This window comes from Mercenaria mercenaria, chromosome 10 (assembly GCF_021730395.1).
Source record: "Mercenaria mercenaria strain notata chromosome 10, MADL_Memer_1, whole genome shotgun sequence".
NCBI lineage: Eukaryota > Metazoa > Mollusca > Bivalvia > Venerida > Veneridae > Mercenaria > Mercenaria mercenaria.
Window position 1 is genome coordinate 17,375,107 of NC_069370.1, and position 20,208 is coordinate 17,395,314.

The 20,208-nt window shown below is 37.4% G+C and overlaps 1 long non-coding RNA gene across 1 annotated transcript; it reads right to left on the reverse strand.

The window, feature by feature from the left end:
- Window positions 1-12,154: 12,154 nt before the first annotated feature.
- Window positions 12,155-16,400, reverse strand: LOC123560929 (uncharacterized). Its single transcript, XR_008372643.1, has 3 exons — window positions 14,028-16,400; window positions 13,461-13,522; window positions 12,155-12,244 (listed from the first exon to the last, which is right to left on the reverse strand). It is a non-coding gene; the product is annotated as an uncharacterized LOC123560929 (long non-coding RNA).
- Window positions 16,401-20,208: the final 3,808 nt, after the last annotated feature.

Below are 20,208 nucleotides of genomic sequence, written 5' to 3' on the forward strand. Positions count from 1 at the left end.
GTGCATTCTGTAATACCAGCCTTCCATATCAGCAGTACACCATAGACACACGAAAACATCATGACTGCCCAAATCATACACACAAACATTCTCAAGTGTATATCTGTCCCTTTGACGAAACGTGTATACTTTGTCTTTGTTAATCTACTATGTGCACTTCTAGATCGAGATGAAAACACAAATGTACCGATTCTTACTCTATATGTGACTACGTCTACACCCATCTTGATTGTGTCTGTTCAATCCACTAAATGTCATCGATTTCAATACTTTTGATACAAACTCGCTTCCGTAGATTTTACTATCGAGCGTCGACCTTGCATACAATAGCCCGATCCAACTCAATAAACACACTACTGGACAATGGGCAGTGATTAGTATGGGCATCGATGCGTAAAGTTAGCGATGTACATAGATAAACTTGTCAATAAAAAGTCAATTTCCAACTCACTTTTCACTCAAAGCATCCAAATATTCCAAATAATTTCAATAATCCATTTACAGATTCACAATCTCTGATCCCTGACCGTCAATGTCATATAAATCTCACTGCACAAAAGATCCCGGTAATCAAGAAAAATTGCATTTAAATGCCTTCTCAAAATACGTGCATATACACCACACTACCTATCGTTCATCTTCATATAGATGTGCATCAATAAAGGTTCCATGTACACCGCCGTATGAATACACATGCGAGTATAATTGAAATTCTACTTAAGGTTCTTGTCAAGTCTTTTGAAACCACCCCTCGGTAGAATTTTTGTTTTAGTTTTTTACGCCACATATACCTTGGTTTATCATGTGCAATATAACAAACTATTCATGATAAGTAGAAGAAACTTTCAAGACAGGTTATATTTATTGAACAGCACATTTTGTGCTACATCACATGTACTTTGACTGTTCATGTTCTGTTTTGTAGAAGATATCAAGCTTCTTTTTTCAAAAGTATTTTGTCATTACTTTTTATAATTCTTGTGTGTCTAACATATTTCTCCAGGTACTCCGGGAGTTGAAAGTGTTACAAACAATGTGCATTTTAAAAAAATACAAAAGTTGCAAAATGAAAGTGAAAGTAGAGCTGTCAAAATGACCAAAAACTGCAATATTTCAAAAAAAAAACATATCAGTTAATTAGTTTTCATTTCCCGGAGTACCTAGGTAAATATGTTAGACACACAACAGAAACAAATGTAGAGAAAAAATATGTTTGAAAAAGAAGTTGATATTTTCTACAAAATTGAATGTGGACAATCGAAGTACATGTGGTTCAGGGACGATCTGTGTATGAAAAGAATTGGACCACTACCTTACCCTTACATGATCGTAAGAGGCGACTAATAGCGTCTTAACACTTGGTTTTGCAGTAACTCTGTGATTCCAGCAGGTATGCAAATTTTGATTTCATATCTGTTTTTATTTCGATGTAAATGAGATGTGGAACCAAAATTTGTAGTCCTGTTTGGCGCCATATAACCTAAACTGTGTTGGTGCGCCGTAAAACCCAAATAAATAAATAAATAAGAAGTACATGTATTGTAAGACAAAATACATGTTATCGAACAAGGTGACCCTTATAGACAGTATTTTCTACCCCTTCAAAACAATTCTGTATATATATGTTATGAATATTACGGTCACGTATGATTTCCAAAATGAAAATTTACTCTAGGGGTGGTCCCAAAGGTGTTTACATGATCCTTAACGTGTGTTCTAGGATTCTGTACCAGTACAAACCTGTTCCCCGCAAGTAACTGCCAACTTCCCCACATAATTTATCAGAGAGGGAGGACGAATGATTTCAGACACGAAGTCTTCTATCAAATCGTCACGGAGAACATACGCCCCGCCCGGGGTTCGTACTCGCGATCCCGCCATCCGTAGACCAACGCTCTCCCTACTGAGCTAAGCGTGCGGATTTCCAACACGTACATTATACATAATCATACGCAAATTTCAGGAAAATGGAGGTGGGGTGGTGTAAGGGGTAGATAAAAGGACCAGATGTTTGGGAAGGTGAAGCAATGAATATTCAACAGGGAGAGCCATGTTCCTTAAACGCAGCATTCCTACAAAGTCAGACGCGCCACAGATTTACTGTATTCTTTTCTATTTACATAATGTTTTTTTTTTATACACGATTTCCATGAAAATTTACATACAAATTTCTTGCAACAAAAAGTGATATATTTTAAGCCACGACAACATATTTAATGTCAAAACATAATAAATATCCAACAGTGAATGCCACGTTTCAAAAACCAAACGTCCACAAAGACACTCACAGCACTCAGATGAGTACACTGCTAACACACAACACAAACGTCGAGTTTAGAGTTTCTACACGGTAAGGTACTAATAAGCCCTACTCTATTACACATACGTTGGACTCCATGATTCCAAATGAGTAGAAAGTATAACAACACCGAATCCAAGTACGGTTTACAGCCGCCACACGGCACTTACAGATTGCTTTGCTTGTTTGTTTTGGGTTTAACGCCGTTTTTCAACAGTAGTTCAGTTATGTAACGGCGGGCAGTTAACGTAACCAGTGTTCCTGGATTCTGTACCAGTACAAACCTGTTCTCCGCAAGTAACTTCAAACTTCCCCACATGAATCAGAGGTGGAGGACTAATGACTTCAGACACAATGTCGTTCATCAAATAGCCACGGAGAACATACGCCCAGCCCGAGGATCGAACTCACGACACCGCGATCCGTAGACCGACGCTCTGCCTACTGCTGTTGTGATAGTGAATACAATCTATAAGATCCTTTGGGCATGTACAATGCATTTTGCTGCTAATCACTGGTTGATAAAATTGCTTAATAATAGTTCCCTGTCGTTTTCATGTGTTAATTTTTTTTTGGTTGGGTTTAACGTCGCACCGACACATTTTAGGTCATATGGCGACTTTCTAGCTTTGATGGTGGCGGAAGACCCCAGGTGCCCCTCCGTGCATTATTTCATCACGAGCGGGCACCTGGGTAGAACCACCGACTTTCCATAAGCCAGCTGGATGGCTTCCTCACATGAAGAATTCAACGCCCCGAGTGAGGCTCAAACCCACATCGATGAGGGGCAAGTGATTTGAAGTCAGCGACCTTAACCACCCGGCCACGGAGGTCCCTTTCACAAGTTAAAATCATTTGTTTGTGTTTATGAAGGTTGTTGGCGGGTTATTGGTAGTGTAAAAGCAGGAAATGAGGCTATGATCCATCTTGTCAAGTTGAGGCTTTTGGTCAGTTGGTGGGTACTATTTATCCTAGGGAGCTTCAGTTAATTAAAACTAACAATGCGGATACTGATGCTTCATTTTTATTTATGAAAATTATTATACATACCAAATTTATGACAAGAGGGATGATTTTAGTTTTAGTATTTTTAAATTTTCCCCTTTGGATGGGATTTTCCTCAGGCTACATCTATGGGGTATATATTTCTAAATTTAAATTCGGTTTGCCAGGCGTGTAGTCATGTCAAGCATTTCAAGGGACGAAAATCAATATATTACAAGAAAATTCTCAGCAAGGCTACCGTTTTACAAATTTGAGAAAAATATTTTGCTAAATTCTACTATCGTAATTCTGATTGTTAGAAATAGAAATTTTAAAGACACTTCTCGAGAAGGTATTTCTAAACCGTTTTTTTATGGGATGTGGTTTACAACTTCGTAAGATAGTGGGTAAATGGTAATTTTCCAAATGTATTTGGAAAAATTTAAATAAAACGTTTTTTTAAAAAGAGGTAACGACCCAACCTGCCCGCCGTTACATGACTGAAATACTGTTGAAAAGTGAGTGAGTTGGGTTTTACGGCGAATCGGCACAAAATGTTGAAAAAAAGGCGTTAAACGAAAACAAACAAACAATCGTGATCCGCTTTAGTATGATCCAATGACTGTTCGTTTCTAGGTTTACGAGTATGGTGTTACATTCTTTGCTAAGTAACCGATTCGAGTGCGAGAGGTCATACCAAATACCTAAACAAGAGCTGTCGGAGGACAGCAACGGTCGACTATTCGACAGCCTTGTCAATCCAATGAATATAAAAGTCGAAAAGGGGGCATAATTTTGTAAAATTGCAACAGGGTTATGGAACCTGTACAATTTATATTAGATCATGACAATTGTCTTCCCATTTGTGAGTACTGAGATACAAGCTTACATACAAAAAGGGGCATCATTTTGTAAAAATGTAGCGTAGAGTTATGAAACCTGTGCAATTTTAATAAGTTTATCATAGTGAATAAGTCTGTGGTTTCAATCCATTCACACTAGTAGTTAATGAGATACCAGCTTACATAGAAAACTTAACCAAATCGGAACGCCGACGCATGGGTGAGTCCAATAGCTCTGCCTATTCTCTGAATAGTCGAACAAAAAACTGGTACAAGTAGCTTCCTAACTTGGCGCTAAGTATAAAGAGGATAGTACTAGAACTTGTCAGCTCGGTGTCAGTTAAATGTGACTAGGTGGGGTCACATGTCTACGGGTCGATATTCTAGTAAGGCAGCACTATAAAATTGAGCATTTTACACACTGATTCAAGTAAACACCGTCGTTAATTGTTGAAAAAGACGTTAAAAGCGAACACACACACACACACGTTCTTTGTTGGCAGCTTACGTGGTCTGATTAAGGAACTAACAGGAAACGGGACGAAAGCCGAAGTATTAAGACATTTCTGACATCGTGTAATCTGATGATTTTTCAAAAGGATGGAATATAAGTTTTTCTAAATTAGTTCATAACCTGTATAAATGAGTTTCTGTGTTTTGTGATTCAGTCAAAATACAGTTCATTTTGCATTTTATGCTTCGCTCTCGCCTGATATGGATTTCCTCTGCTTGTTGGTGACAGGATACGTGATATACACTATCACGTATCCTGTCACCAACAAGCAGTGTAACTAATAATAATATCGGTCAAACTGTGGCTAGTCTTACGTAATAGCCCGAATAGCAATTTCGCATGGTTTCCACGTGCAGCATGTATACAAAGGCACAGGTAGTAAAACTAGTTTCCTTTGCATTCATTTGCACATGTACGGATGCGAAATAATCATTTCAGATTTCGAGGTACGTTAGGAACGTCAGCGTATTTACTCTGATAAAGCGAGGCGATTCCGTCACAGCAGTTTCAAAGACAATTAATTGCCATAGAAACACTATAATACTGTTGAAACAGATTTGTGCAAACGGATACTGTTGCTGACCATCTATGTTTTGCAAGACCTTTAAAACGCATTGCATTTGGAATGGAAACACCTTCAAGCAAACGTACAGCGCCATGTTAATTCCACGAGACGTTGTTAGACATAATGCGGGAACGCTCGATGTTTATGCAAAATTTTCATCACTTGATTGAACTACAGTAAGTGAACACAAGAAAACGTTCTCGCGGCTATTTGTGTATTTTTTATTCTGACCCCTACTAAACATAGACGCGTCAAACTCATACACAAAATCGAATACGATAAGAAAATTATGTTAGTTGAAAAAAGATGAATGTTTATCCTTTAGAATGATACTAAACATGAGAATATTCCATCACCGGATTCTGAGAAAATCTGAAAATGTAAAGAGCAGTTTCTTTTGCGTTTGGGTTTAACGCCATTTTTTCAAGGGTATTTCAGCCATGTATTTTTACATTAATGTTTGTAAATGTAAAGTTCTGCTCAACCCACGGCGTGATATTCCAGTGAGGCAGCACTATAAGGTTGGACATTGTGCTCACTGCTACAAGTAGACACCGTCATTTATATGACTGAAAAATTGTTGAAAAAGACGTTAACACGAACACACACAAACTCGACCTGGTGCTAGAGGACGTAGACGGTAGTTGTCATTACCACTACTGTCCATGAACAGACTCGATCAAACCAAGTATGACATGTGGGGAAGATGGCAGTTGCCTGCGGAGAACAGAATTTCTACTGGTACAGAATTCAGGAACACTGGTTAGGCTAACTGCCCGCCGTTATATGACTGAAGTACTGTTGAAAAACGGCGTTAAACCCAAAACAAACAAACAATTTGAATTGCGCTTACCTTTGTGCCACTTCATTTTTTTCATTACAACTGGTCAGTCCTGTGCTAGTAAATTTTGACTGGATGGGGGCATCATGTCCCGTGTCTATAGTGTGATAACTACTAAAAGGATATCGCCAAGCCACTGTCAAGCTATTCACTGTACAGACGTTCTAATTGTGGATATTTTTCGCTATTGTGGTGGCAAGATTCAGTAAGATTGCAGAAAAAAAACACTGAGAAATAAATTCATGCAAAGAGCGTAAAATATCTTTGCGAAAAGGGAAAATGCACTGGGTTAACAAACTCCGCAGGTCGCTCAACACAACCAAAACGAAAATGTTGCAGGCTCGATTTGATTGAGCCTGTTCATGGACGGTAATGGAAATGCATGTTCCCGTCCACGCCCTCTAGCCCCGGGTTGCGCAGAACTCAACATTTACACATGCTAAAAGTACAAAAAGCAATTATTAGACATCCGCAGTTGTATTCATACGGCGGTGAACATGGAACCTTCAGTGTTACACTAGAGTGTAATTCATGAAAAGCGGTGTATGTTCCCCATTTGCTCTAAACGAGAAAACAATAGGCAGAACTAAACAAACTGGACTTTAGAAGGGGATCTGAGGTTATGGAGCCTGCTCATCACAGGAACTACCAAGACAAATTTTAAAAGCAGGCACCATATCCTAGAGGTGATTATACAATACCCAAAGCTATAAAAGCGAACAGACCGCGAATAAGCCCATTTGTAAAAAGAAAATAAAAAAGAACTATTTTTGTAACGACTGTACAGGATACTGTGCAAGTGAGGTGATAGATAACCATGTAAGGATACTTTATGAATGTAACTGTATCAGTTCCCGCTCCTCTGCAAGAACGTCTTCAAACAAAAAAGAAAAAAAAAAAACAACAAAAGATGGAGAACAAGATCAGAAGTAAACCGTTACAAGCAAGAAAAAAATTGTCAAACAAAACAACATAAAAACACAGTAACAAAAGTCTAAAATGTATAAAATTTATAACTTTTATACAGTCGGTCACATGGCGTTTTAACAGACAGGTGACTGAAAGAAACCTTGCCTATTCCATATCATAAGGTATACATTCGTTTGGCTAGACCTGTTCCCAGTCGTCTGTAAAATATAAGAACTAGTACATGCATATGAGGAGTGCAGTAAGAGTTGTTTAGCTCCAAAAATTGTAGCATTTTTATTGTTTAAAAGTTCACATATCAATCGTCTCGGTAGCCTAGTGGTAGAGCGTCCGCTTCGAAGGCGGGAGGTCGTGGGTTCGATCCCCGGCCGCGTCATACAAAGAGGTAAAAATGGTGCTAGTAGATTCCTCGCTTGGCGCTCACCATTAAGAAGATAATGCTAGGACTGGTCAGCCCGGTGTCAGTATAATGTGACTGGGTGGGGTATCATGCCAAGTGTCTGCAGCTCTATAAAGTTGGGCATTGTCCTCACTGCTACAAGTAGATAAGTCTTTATATGACTAAAACATTGTTGAAAAAGACGTTACTTCCGAACACACACACACATAACCATGTTGACCCCCCATATTTCTGTGGAGGGTAAATAGATTTTCGAGATAAGCAAATAACAAATGGTCTATTTAACAAATCAGTGATAGAGTTTTAGATTGTTGATGGCCCTCAACGGGAACAGTAGACCCGCCCGCTTAGCTCAGAAGGTAGAGCATTGGTCTTCGGATCGCAGGGTCGTGAGTTCGATCCTCGGGCGGGGCGTATGTTCTCCGTGACTCTTTGATAAACGACATTGTGTCTGAAATCATTAGTCCTCCACCTCTGATTCGTGTGAAGTTGGCAATTACTTGCGGAGAACAGGTTTGTACTGGTACGAAATCCAGGAACACTGGTTAGGTTAACTGCCCGCCGTTACATGACTGAAATACTGTTGAAAAACGGCGTTAAAACATGGTATAAATAGCTGCCTCGCTTGGCACTCAGCATTAAGAGAATAGTGGTTGCACTGGTCGGCCCGGTGTCAGTATAATGTGACTAGGTGAGGTATCATGCCACGTGTCTACGGCATGATATTCCAGTGAAGCAGCACTATAAAGTTGGGCATTGTGCCGACATCAAATGATCGATTTAATAAATCAGTGAGTTTTTTGGATTTGTTTACACGGGAATATGTGGGATCAGTACGATAAATATGAGGACTTTCCAACGCCTTAACCCCCACTCTCCCCCACCTCCCAATACATTATATTAACTCCATTCATTTCTGTGGCGGGTCACTAATAAAGGACTTGTCTAAAGTATATACAATTTAAAACTAATGTACTATGTTGTATGCGCTGATAGAGGCAGACGCATGCCGTTTTAACAAAGACAGGTCCCTGAAAGTAACCTTGCCTTTTCCATATCGTTTGGCCACTGTCAACTTCTCAATAAGGTAGCTTATCAAAAAAACATTAGTTTGGGGTTGGAACTGTTTCCAGTCATCTCTGAAAAATTAAATTAGAAAAAAAGCTTTAAGTGTAGTACATGCATAACCAGACTTGAATGTCAATAAACTTGGAAAATAACACTAAGTTAACATAAATTTCTATTTCATCCACCACTTCAAGTAAAATAATCGCTTACCATAGCCAAACAAAAAGAATAAAATCATAATCAACAACAAAACGACAACAACAAACAAAAAAAACTTTTTTGAGCCTGGATGAAGTCTATGATGCTGACCCTGACCCCATGGGACGCAACAACTCGATCTTGGCCTTCCAGTTGAAAGTGAATATCGTGGGCTGAGCGCGAAACTATTGTAACTGTATATAAATAAAGAACAAGATACAATAGTTTCGCGCTCAGCCCTCGATATTCATTATTCCTCTTCAATGTCTGTAACTAAAACATTTCCCAAGTGAAGATCTCTGTGCTCAAACTCGAACTCCCTTTCAGCCACCGAAAGAGCATACGCTACCTGCATAACGGCGCCCCGTCAAAAGGTACAACCTGTAAAAGAATATGCGATTACTGTTTGAACGTAGTTTTAATCATAATTCGGAAGGCACCATACAGGCTTTCTTGTGTCGTTTTATAGTATGTGTTTGTTCTAGGCAAACGACTTGACTAATTCTGTAGAAAAAAGTAGACTTTATAAACAAGAAGTGCAATTATCTAAGCAGTCCGTAGTTCTTCCGGTAGAGCATCGGAACGTTAGTTCAAAACAATATAGTTCAGACAAAGACAAAACCCAGAACAGGATTTTCACATTTAAATTTCAGAAATATTCAAAAAGTGAAACAATAGCCACATGTTGACAGAACTTTTATAGGTAGAAATGTAACGATACTGTCAACTATGAATAGTTCTGTCCAGTAATCAGAAAAGCACGGCTTTTATAAAAATACGAATATAAACAAATCATTTGAAAAGGTAAGAAACTTTACCATCATCCCTCCGTCCCCTTCGCCGTCGTCATCGCCACGAGGGTGCAAAAACAAATCCCAGAATTTGACATTAAGCGTCATACATTTAACATATATGGAAAATAGGTGCTCCAAGCTTATTGCTACTCATCAAATTCTATATTCTTGTATCGCACGTGTTTACAGAGAGTGTTAGCTAGACAACAAAGTATTTTGATGATATGCCTACAATTTTGTCACAAACCATGTAGTATGCATTAAATTTTGTGTTTTGGAACACGCGCTTCGCATTAAGTAAAAGTCATTTTGCATTTGATCTAGACATTTTAGAACTAACATTTTGATGAAAACATTTTGGTAATTCGCATTTTCATATTCGCGCTTGATAATTAACGCCGCACACCAGTCTCATTATATAAACGAAATTTTCATCTTGGACCTGAAACTTGAAAATTACAAACAAAACAACACGTTGTAATATTTGATAACAACAATAACAACAATAAAGAACTTTTGAATTTATGCATGGATTTTGCTTCTGTCTTCTAAACTGTTTGGTTACAAATGCTAAATAAGGATGAAAATCTAACTCAAAAGCCTGAATTAGGTCATATTGCGACCTTAAACTTTGACGGTGAAGTTCTTTCAGGCATGGATGTGCAGCTGGGTAGAACATCTGATCCTCTTAAGGCTGCTGCATGGCTTCTACACTTTAAACGAGGTTTCGAGCCTTCATCGTTGGTGGTGGTGGGTAGGTAAGTGATTCGAAGCCAGTTACAATCACTCGTCAAACCATGTATCATGTAAATCTGCTCCTGTCAGTCATTGTACAGCTTTGTTTCGTGGTATTCATGTATGTACTTGAGCTTTAACGTCTAGCTGAAATTGACTTATTCTGTCTGTTTTTACCTCATTACAGATGTAAGTCAATCAATCTTGTTTCATAAACGGCGATTCTTTCCTTGCGTGAAAGTTGATAACACTGAAAATTAATTAAAAAAATCTACATTCCATGGCAACTGATTCGTATGGTGGCATATTTCCTCTCAAGATAATTCTAATAGTATCGATATTGCGACTAGGTGATAAAATGACGGCTTTAAGCACTTACACAAAAGGTATGGAGATAATGCTGTAACATTATGAGGAATCACATGATAAAAATAATCTCTAAAAAATTATATTTTGAAGAACATGAATCAATTTTCTATCATGATAAAATATGAAATTTAAACATAGCCTAAAATATGTCTAATGAAAATTCTTAAATTATCAAGTAGTTAACAACAATGATAGATACCCTGTTATTACAAACACTAAGGAAAATAAGAAATCCCTGATTCTTGAAGGGTTCCAGATAACAGAAGGTGATTGTGATTGAAATCTATGTAGTTTTAGGATACATCTATGTTGCCATAAGATAGGCTATAGCAAAATCTGCTCCAGTAGTATCCCATATCATTCATATATTTATTTTGGTTTAGAAATTATTTTGGTCATGTGATTCCCAACAGTGTGTAAATTATCGCAATAAGATTTCCAGGAAATCTCCGACAACTGACATGCATAAATAATTTTTCAGAAAGCGTCGGTTTATCAGTATGATTTTTAAGTATCGCGATGGTAACCTAGCTGTCCCACGGCAGAAATATGCCACCATAGATTCGAAATAAGTATTGAATTAAAACGAAATCAACATACTGTGCGACTAATATCTCTGTCTTTATATCTTCCCACTTCTTCTGTGCCTCCCCATTCACCTGTAAGGCCCCCGTCAAAAGGTACAACCTGGAAAAGAACAATTACTATTTGAAATCTTAATTCTTTTTAAATACTAGAAATACTATATTGTATACTAAATCATTACAAATGCAGCGTGAACTTTTTAAATATTCAAAATATCTTTATAAATTTTGAGGGTATCTTTAATGTAAAATTCATTCTTTCAGAACCAATTAAAAATTTTTAGTTCAAATTTGGACTTATTTGTTGACAAATATTTTTATGAACATTGAAAATACATGAACCTTAGCAAGATGAATTTAACATTTCCTTGTAAGAGTTTGTACCATTTTTCCCAAGGCTTTGCAGAGAAAACATGATAAATATCGCTCACAAAATCAAAGATTCGTTTTAGTACAAATATTTTTGAGTTTCAAGCAGTTCTTACCATCTTCCACCCATACTTTGTACAATCTTGTTTCAGAATCACTTTACAATGTTATATACCAAATATCAAAGGTCTAGGTCTTGAACCTTCAGACAAGATTTTTATATGTTTTTCCTATAAAAGTCTATATAAATTTGGGACCTCCGGGGGATTGACCTCTTTTAACCCCAGGGGCATATTTTTGATCAAATTTTTATAAAGGATCAATAAATGATAAACATATGCCAAATATCGAGGCTCTATGCCTTGCGGTTTTGGAAAGAAGATTCTAAGAATTTTTTTTAAGTTTTACCTTCTGGTTGCCAGGGCAACCAGAGTTCTGTGTGGAACCAATTCTTTGAAAAGCTTTGAAAGGTGATACCCAAGGATCATTCTCGTGAAGTTTGGTGTAAATCTGCCCAGTAGTTTTGAGAAGATGTTTTTAGAAACTGTTGATGGACCGACTACGGACGACGGACATAGAGCGGTCACAAAAGCTCACAAAAGCCTTTGGCACAGGTCAGCTTACAAATACTACATCTCAATAAAGTATAGTAAACAGTATCACCTACTTTGATGACTTTCTCCTCGCCGTTGCTCGCCCCGACAAACACCTCTCCAAACGTCCCCTCTCCTACCTTCCTCAGGTTGTCGTAGTGTCTTGAAATAAAACTAATAGGTAGTTTTATACAAAACCCCATCCCAATTACTGCAGAAAAACATTAATGTATGCATTGTATTAATTTTCACGAACGGGAGATCTTTAAAGTGAATTTACTCATCATCATGCTAGTTTAACATGGAACATTTAACACGTTCAAAACATTTCCTGTACTCAGTCATAAACGTTACTTTAACCATAGCAGAGATATAAATGGGATCAGATGACTATTTAATTTCATTCCTGTCTTTCTCTTACAGTTATTTATCAACGAGCTATATTTGGACACGTGTTCATCCGAAAAACTGAACAGAATTTAAAATCCCCTTACAGCTGGAAATAACTTTTATTATAATTTACCTATTATGTCACAATTTTTGGATTGTATTTCACAAGTAAACACGACCAGGCAGAAAAAAAATGCGTATTGTACCTTGCTGGACTACTTCCAATAAATGTGTATGACCTGACACAGTTTAATGAATAGCGCACAAAAAGCAATAATTTCATTTTCATATCAACAAACCTTTAAGATTTCGTTCGATTACAAATTAACAAACAAACAAAAACGTAGAGTTATATAATAAAAGGGTCATTACAACAGTAGCTAGATCTGGAGTCGGCTCTCGTGGATTTTGCAAGGAAATATCACACTCGGCACATGCGCGCCTCGTGAGATCTGACCTGGAAAAGTCCAATTGAGCCGAATACAGCATCCCAGAACAAGCTACTGTTATAATAATCCAATAATATTTGCGTTTTACGCATTCATCTCTTATATGAATAGTTTTATATTAAACATGCCACCAGACAGAGATTTAGACCCCGAGAGCGAGATGTATAGCTCCAAACAGCTTATCCTATCAAGTTTGCTTAATAGGTAGAATCACAAGGCTATAAAACGAGATGTCGTGTGTTAAGACAGCGTCGCAAATTTGACAAAAAATATCGTATCCAAAGTCGTCGATCCGTCTTCGATTAACGTGGAGAAGTTGTAAGTTACTTGCTACACAAGAATAAGTCAGTATTGATACAGTGCCAAGTACTACCAGAAATACAAACACAATTAACAAATAAACCAAAATGCCCCTAGACGGGCCTCTAGGAACTTTACTGGATAGACCAAACTCCAACAGTGTTACTTCCTCTTTTCAGTACTGTAGACAGTATTCCAGCGTGAAGGTCATACTCGTCATATACGCCTTATAAACTTACAGGGTGGAAAATTCAACCGCCTCTTCCACACCAGGTAGGCTATCTTCCTCTGCAAGGAACTGCTGCAAATGAAACGATTTTGCAGTTTTGTGAGTATTGTATATGAAAGTACTACAATTGTGACAATTGTCGGCTTGATCTAGAGCAATAAATTTTAAAATCACTGTGTGTTTAACAAACTTTTGGCCGCTTAAAAGCCAGAGGCATCATACAGGCTTTTTTTGTCGTTTTATTTTTTGTTTATGTTCTAGACAATCGATTTGAATGATGCAAGCGACCCGTATAGTTCTTTCGGTGGAGCATCGGAACGTTAGTCTAAAACAATTTAGTTCAGGCAAAGAAAATCCGGAACAGGATTTTCACTTGGTACATTACGAATTTAGATTTCAGAAATATTCTACAGGTGAAAAAAAAACAGCCACATTTTGACAGAACTTTTATAGGTAGAATTATAACGGTAATTATATCAACTATGAATATTTCTGTCAAGTAATCAGAAAAGTACGACGTTTGTAAAAAAAATATGAATATATTAAATGAATCATTTGAAAAGGTAATACACTTTACCATCATGCCTCCGTCCCCGTCAGCATCACCATGATCCTGCTCAAGAATAACCAGAATTTGGCATTTATCATTATACATTTAACATATATGGAAAATGGATGCCCCAAGTTAATTGCAACGCATCAAATGCCATATTCTTGTATCGCACGTGTTTACAGAGAATGTTAGCTAGACAACAAAGCATTTTAATGATATGGATACAATTTTGTCACAAACCATGTAGTATGTATTAAATTTTGTATTTTGGAACACGCACTTTGCATTTAGTAATAGTCATTTTGCATTTGACCTAGAAATTTTGGAATTGACATTAACAACACAAATATTACATCCGTCAAAAGTAAATATCAGATTCATATATTTTTGTAACTTGTCATCTGTAATTTTGTTAAAAACATTTTTGGCAATTCGCATTTTCAAATTCGCGCTTAGCAATTAATGCAGCCCACCAGCCTTCCACATATAAACGAAATTGTCATCTTGGACCTGAAACCTGAAAATTACAAACAATAACAAGATCTTGTCATATTTGATAACAACAACAATAACAACAACAACAATAAAGAACTTTATAATTCATGTCTGTCTTCTCAATGTTTTGGTTACAAATGCTAAATAAGGGTGAAAATCTAAATCAAAAGTCTGAATAAGATCATATTTCGACCTTAAACTTTGACGGTAAAGTTCCTTTAGGCATGGACGAGCAACTGGGTAGAACACCGATCCTCTTAAGGCTGCTGGCTGGCTTCTACACTTAAAACGAGGTTTCGAACGAGGTTTCGAGTCCACATCGTTGGGGGTGATGGGTAGGTAAGTGATTCGGAGCCAGTTACAATCACTCGTCAAACAATATATCATGTAAATCTGCTCCTGAGGTCAGTCATTGTACAGCTTTGTTTCGTGGTATTCATATCTACTTAGGCTTTAAATAACGTCTAGCTAAAATTGACTTATTCTGTCTGTTTTTACCTCATTACAGATGTAAGTCAATCAATCTTGTTTCATAAACGGCGATTCTTTCCTTGCGTGGAAGTTGATAACACTGAAAATCTAAAGTTGGATTCACTTACCATAGTGAGCAGTAGTACCTCAGTAGTAGCTAAATACACAAATGTATAGTTAATATTTAAAAACCTACTTACCTGTATGAGTCAAAAGCTGGCGAATATAAGTGAAGTTAGATATACCTACGCACTGAGGCATCCTCTTTATCATGGGAAGTGAGCCTTAAGGATTGATTAAGCAAGGTACTACCCACCCGCTTAGCTCAGTAGGTAGAGCGTCGGTCTACGGGTCGCGGGGTCGTGAGTTCGATCCTCGGGCTGGCGTATGTTCTCCGTGATCATTTGATAAACGACGTTGTGTCAGAAATCATTAATCCTCCACCTCTGATTCATGTGGGGAAGTTGGCAATTACTTGCGGAGAACAGGTTTGTACTGGTACAGAATCCAGGAACACTGTTTAGGTTAACTGCCCGCCGTTACATGACTGGAATACTGTTGAAAACCAGGGGCCTCCGTGGCCGGGTGGTTAAGATCGCTGACTTCAAATCACTTGCCCCTCATCTATGTGGGTTCGAGCCTCACTCGTGGCGTTGAATTCTTCATGTGAGGAAGCCATCCAGCTGGCTTACGGAAGGTCAGTGGTTCTACCCAGGTGCCCGCTCGTGACGAAATAATGCACGCAGGGGCACCTGGGGTCTTCCTCCACCATCAAAGCTGGAAAGTCGGTGCGACGTTAAACCCAACAAAAAAACAACTGTTGAAAAACGGCGTTAACCACCCCCCCCCCCCCACCAAATAAAAAGAAACTCACCTTGTCTCAAAATTTTATCATCGTATAAAGCATAACAGAAAATTTCGGACATAATTTCTGATTTCCAAACAGTTTGAAATATGTAGAAAAATGAACTATAAAGTCCATTCTAACACGACCAGCATATAATACATGACATGTAGAGCAAAAACTATCTCGGGTTATTCTTAGATCTATACATAGAGCTCTGAATTCGGCTATCCATATCGGGCATCAGTCAAACGGCAGCATGTCAGTACATGCGATCAGCTGTTTAGACGGCATAGAGGCTATGACTAGGGTTATTCTGTAATATACCACCCGCGTGCAATGACGTCATCCGATCCAGGTGCGTAGCACGGTCGTAAAAAAGTAGTTACCACTTTTTTTAACACTAATAAGTTCCCAAGTGTGATTTTTCGTAGAATAACCAGAGTTTTTTTCGTTCTTATGCGAAACAATATATCACTCTGGCCTTATTTTTTCTTAAATATTTACTTCAGTGTTGCAACGTGGAAATTAAATCTTGTCAGCTAAACAACTTACGTTTCCAAAAAGGTTTCTCCTTGCTCGTTTTCTTCTCATGTCAAAACTATGAAAAATAAGTGAATGAAAACAAAATATTTTTAGGTAAACAATGCTGCTGTCAAAGGAGTAGACTTTATAAAACTGATATGTCTTATCACACAATCATCCTAAATGAGTTATGTTTTCATTTTGTTTTTAGCCTAGTATCGACACAAATTAGGACATATTGGAAAATAAATGCTTGAATTTAGGAAGCACAACCGGGTAAAGTGCAATTAATTCAATGTCGGCAACCTTAACGAATCAGTCAAAAAGGCCGAGATGCTAGAATAAAATCTACGATGTTGTACTACGAATATCATGAAAAAAATATTCTATACAATGTAACGTACTAATGCAAGTTAGCGATTTGCAGTTGTACCACGTGCATGTCCAGTATATTTGACGCGCGCACGCATGCACGTACGTTCACTGCTTAAGTACTTTTTCCCTAATTTTACATTTCTTAGTCCTGTCTGGATTTTAACGAAACTTGACACATATAAAACATCATCTCAATAAAAGGCTTTGAAACATATCATCAGTATATTTATAATTATATTGCAAAAGAAAATACATTGAACACTTGATGATTAATTTGACTTTGAGGTTTTAAGGTAAAAGTAAAAAGGAACACAGGCGCTTGAAGCTCTATCAATAAATATATGCGTAACCATATCCCACCCACCTAATATATACTATGAAATAGTACCGGATCTCTTTCAGAGATCTAACTTGCACATATATTTCGTTGATAAAACCATAGAATGTTGATCAATACAATTGTCTCCAATTGTTTTAAAAATCTTGAAACTAGCTTTTACTTTGATCAAATTCTGTTATGAAGCAGATCTACAAATAATAATATTTACATGCATACCTTACTTCCCTGTGCCTAAAAGCACTGGACAAAACTTTTTTAATTTTTCCTCGCTCCCCAGACCCCACATGGCTTGCTGCACCCGAGCCACCAGCCTGAAATACAAAAGCCGAGTTCTTGGAGCTAAAATGATTTTTTTTCTAGGTATAAAATGTAAGGGTAGATTTCTCGAAAACACAAAGCACCCCAAAAACAGCCATAGAGCAATGCATCGCAAAGTTCCAACTTCTTTACAAAATCATTGTATTGGTTATAATAATGTAAAATGTTATTTTTTACGGTTAAATGCTAGCGACTGGGTTAAGAAAGTAACGAATAATATATTACATCATTTAATTTCGTGGTTTTGGTCAGTATGGCAATTTCGTGGGGATAAGAATTCGTGGATTTCAACTTTTGAACATAAGATGGATGGAAATGTTTCTTGTTTGTTGGGATTAAATGTCGTAGATTGACTCAATCACGAAATCCACGAAAATTAGTCCTCCACGAATATTAATGATTTCACAGTATATACATTAGCCTAAAAGGTAGATCAAGCTTGGTCATTAGGTTTGGTTAACTATCTTCTTTGTGTGATTAAACATCAATTATATTACCTGTGGGGTCTGGGTATCTTGTTGATCCAGTTCGCCTGGTTCTTCGGTCTCGTGGCGTTCCACGGGATGTAGCCCGACTGGCTCTCCGCCGTTTCGACTTATGAAATAAAAATAAATGTAAGCAGTTTTAGAAGTACAGTCTCCAGTAATGATCCATATTGGATTACTTTTTTCTGCGTCATAGGGATGTTGAGGTCCAATCAGAAATTTCCTTTTGTCAGGGCATTTGGATGGTTTGGACCTGGACGATGTTTCTTGTATCTTGTTTTATATGCCTGTTATGTCCATAAAAATACGTACGTAACCCCATGGTATGGTCTCAAACAAGTTAATGTACAGTAAAGAACCTGTTTCTACTGAAACAAACTGTATGTAATTACTATACAAAGTTGTGTAATACATTAGAAATTTTACGATTTGTTTAGTCTTTCTGGTTGGTTAAACTTTCCACACATCCATTCTTTACTCGTACTATCTATTTAAGGTTTAGCAGTATATCCAAACCACCAAACCATAGAAATCTTTGTAAACAAACAGCATCTTTAGCAACTGTTTACTTGTCCGATGTAATGTTATACCGCACTGTCCCACATGAACGATTAATCAAAATATTCTCACCCCCCCCCCCCCCCCCCCCCCCCCCCCACTCCTCCCCTAAAAATGAAAACCATTTGCTATCTGCCATCTGAAATTTCAGCATTGGGACTACTGCAAACGCATTAAAATGAAGATATGTAACAGTTCCTTGAAAATGGTGTTTTTAAAAGTGCTTATCTGTAAAAAAAAGTATGGGCAATTTTATGCAGTCCTTTTCTGAGATTCGGTGCATAATTATTATGTAAAAAGTAGTGATATTTATATACCCTTTATCATAACTTCTTAAAAGAGTCTCCAGCTCTCTCTTGGAGAGGCCCTTACCATCAACTGAAAAAAGGAGAGAAATAACTGTTATAAAGAGAAAATTACATAAGTAATAAATAAGAGGATTACATAGTATCCTTTCATACTGACTTTCATTCAACGAGTTAATCTGCTGACAGCGATGTATTGATGTAAGTTTGGGGTCAAAATATTACCAGAGATTTTCAGACAAAATAAGGAAAAAAGATAAGTGGATAAGTCTTGCACTATATCGCAATGTGTGCCTGTGATGGTTAACAAGTGTTTAAATATCAAACAGTTCAGACATAATATGGAATGGTATGCGAAACTTTACTAAACTCTATGTCAAAAGAGCCATAACTGAACAAAAGTCTCTGTCCTAGTTATGCTACTTTCCCTGCCTTACATATGTAGACTGTAATGACAAAGAAGTTTCAAAGCCGTATGACAAATAGGTTAGACAAAATATGGATAGGTGTGAAAAATTAAAACTTATTTACATGTCCAAAAAGGGCCATAATTCAGCCAAAAAAGTTGACACAGTTATGTTTTCTTGCCTACAGATGGAGATCATGACGATAAACGAGTCTTCAAAGTTTCAATTTAGTTTTATTTTATTTTGTTGGGTTTAACGTCGCGCCGATACAATTATTTGTCATATGGCAACTTGCATATCTACATACCACTTTTATAAGGGGACATGAAGGGGATTCCAGTCCTCTCCCACCACGGTGGCTGCTGTTCCTCCGTGTACTTCGACTTTCCTGTATCAAAGTAAACTAAAGACTAATGAGACAGTTCAAAGAAAACACAGCTTCTGTTGTCTTAATCCGTCGCCAAATTTCACAGCTAAAACTGGAATTAAAAAAAAAAAACATTTCTAACAAACAGCTGGAAAAAAATGGTCTGCAAATAAAGAGAATATTTTTAATTTTTCGATTAAATCGTATAGGGAAAATTAGAACCACCACTCACAATCGGGTTTTTCTCTTGGACAAACGTTCTTTGTTTACAGATTATAACTTAAAGACAGGTATTTCCAAAATCTTACATATGTATATGAAAAACAAGAGAACAAAAATTTCCCTTGAGGCTGACATATTTTATAGATCTTTTTATTCCATGAAAAATACCAAAATCATTTCGAAAAAGTCTTCTTAAATGCCATAGATTTTTGAATATTCCTCGGTGTTTCCCACTGTCAGAGCGATTACGTGAGCAAGCAGTCCAGTTAGCTTGCTCAAGATAAGATTACCTACAGAGACCCGTGCTTGATATCAGGTGTCATACCCCAGTCCCACATACGGCGCGAATAGCTACGTCTAGCTACGGATAGAAACGTAGTTATCCGTATCGATCCGTACCTGAGCCGTACGGATTGATACGGATTACTACCTTAAGGTACGGCTCAGGTACGGATCGATACGGATTACTACGTTTCTATCCGTGGCTAGACGT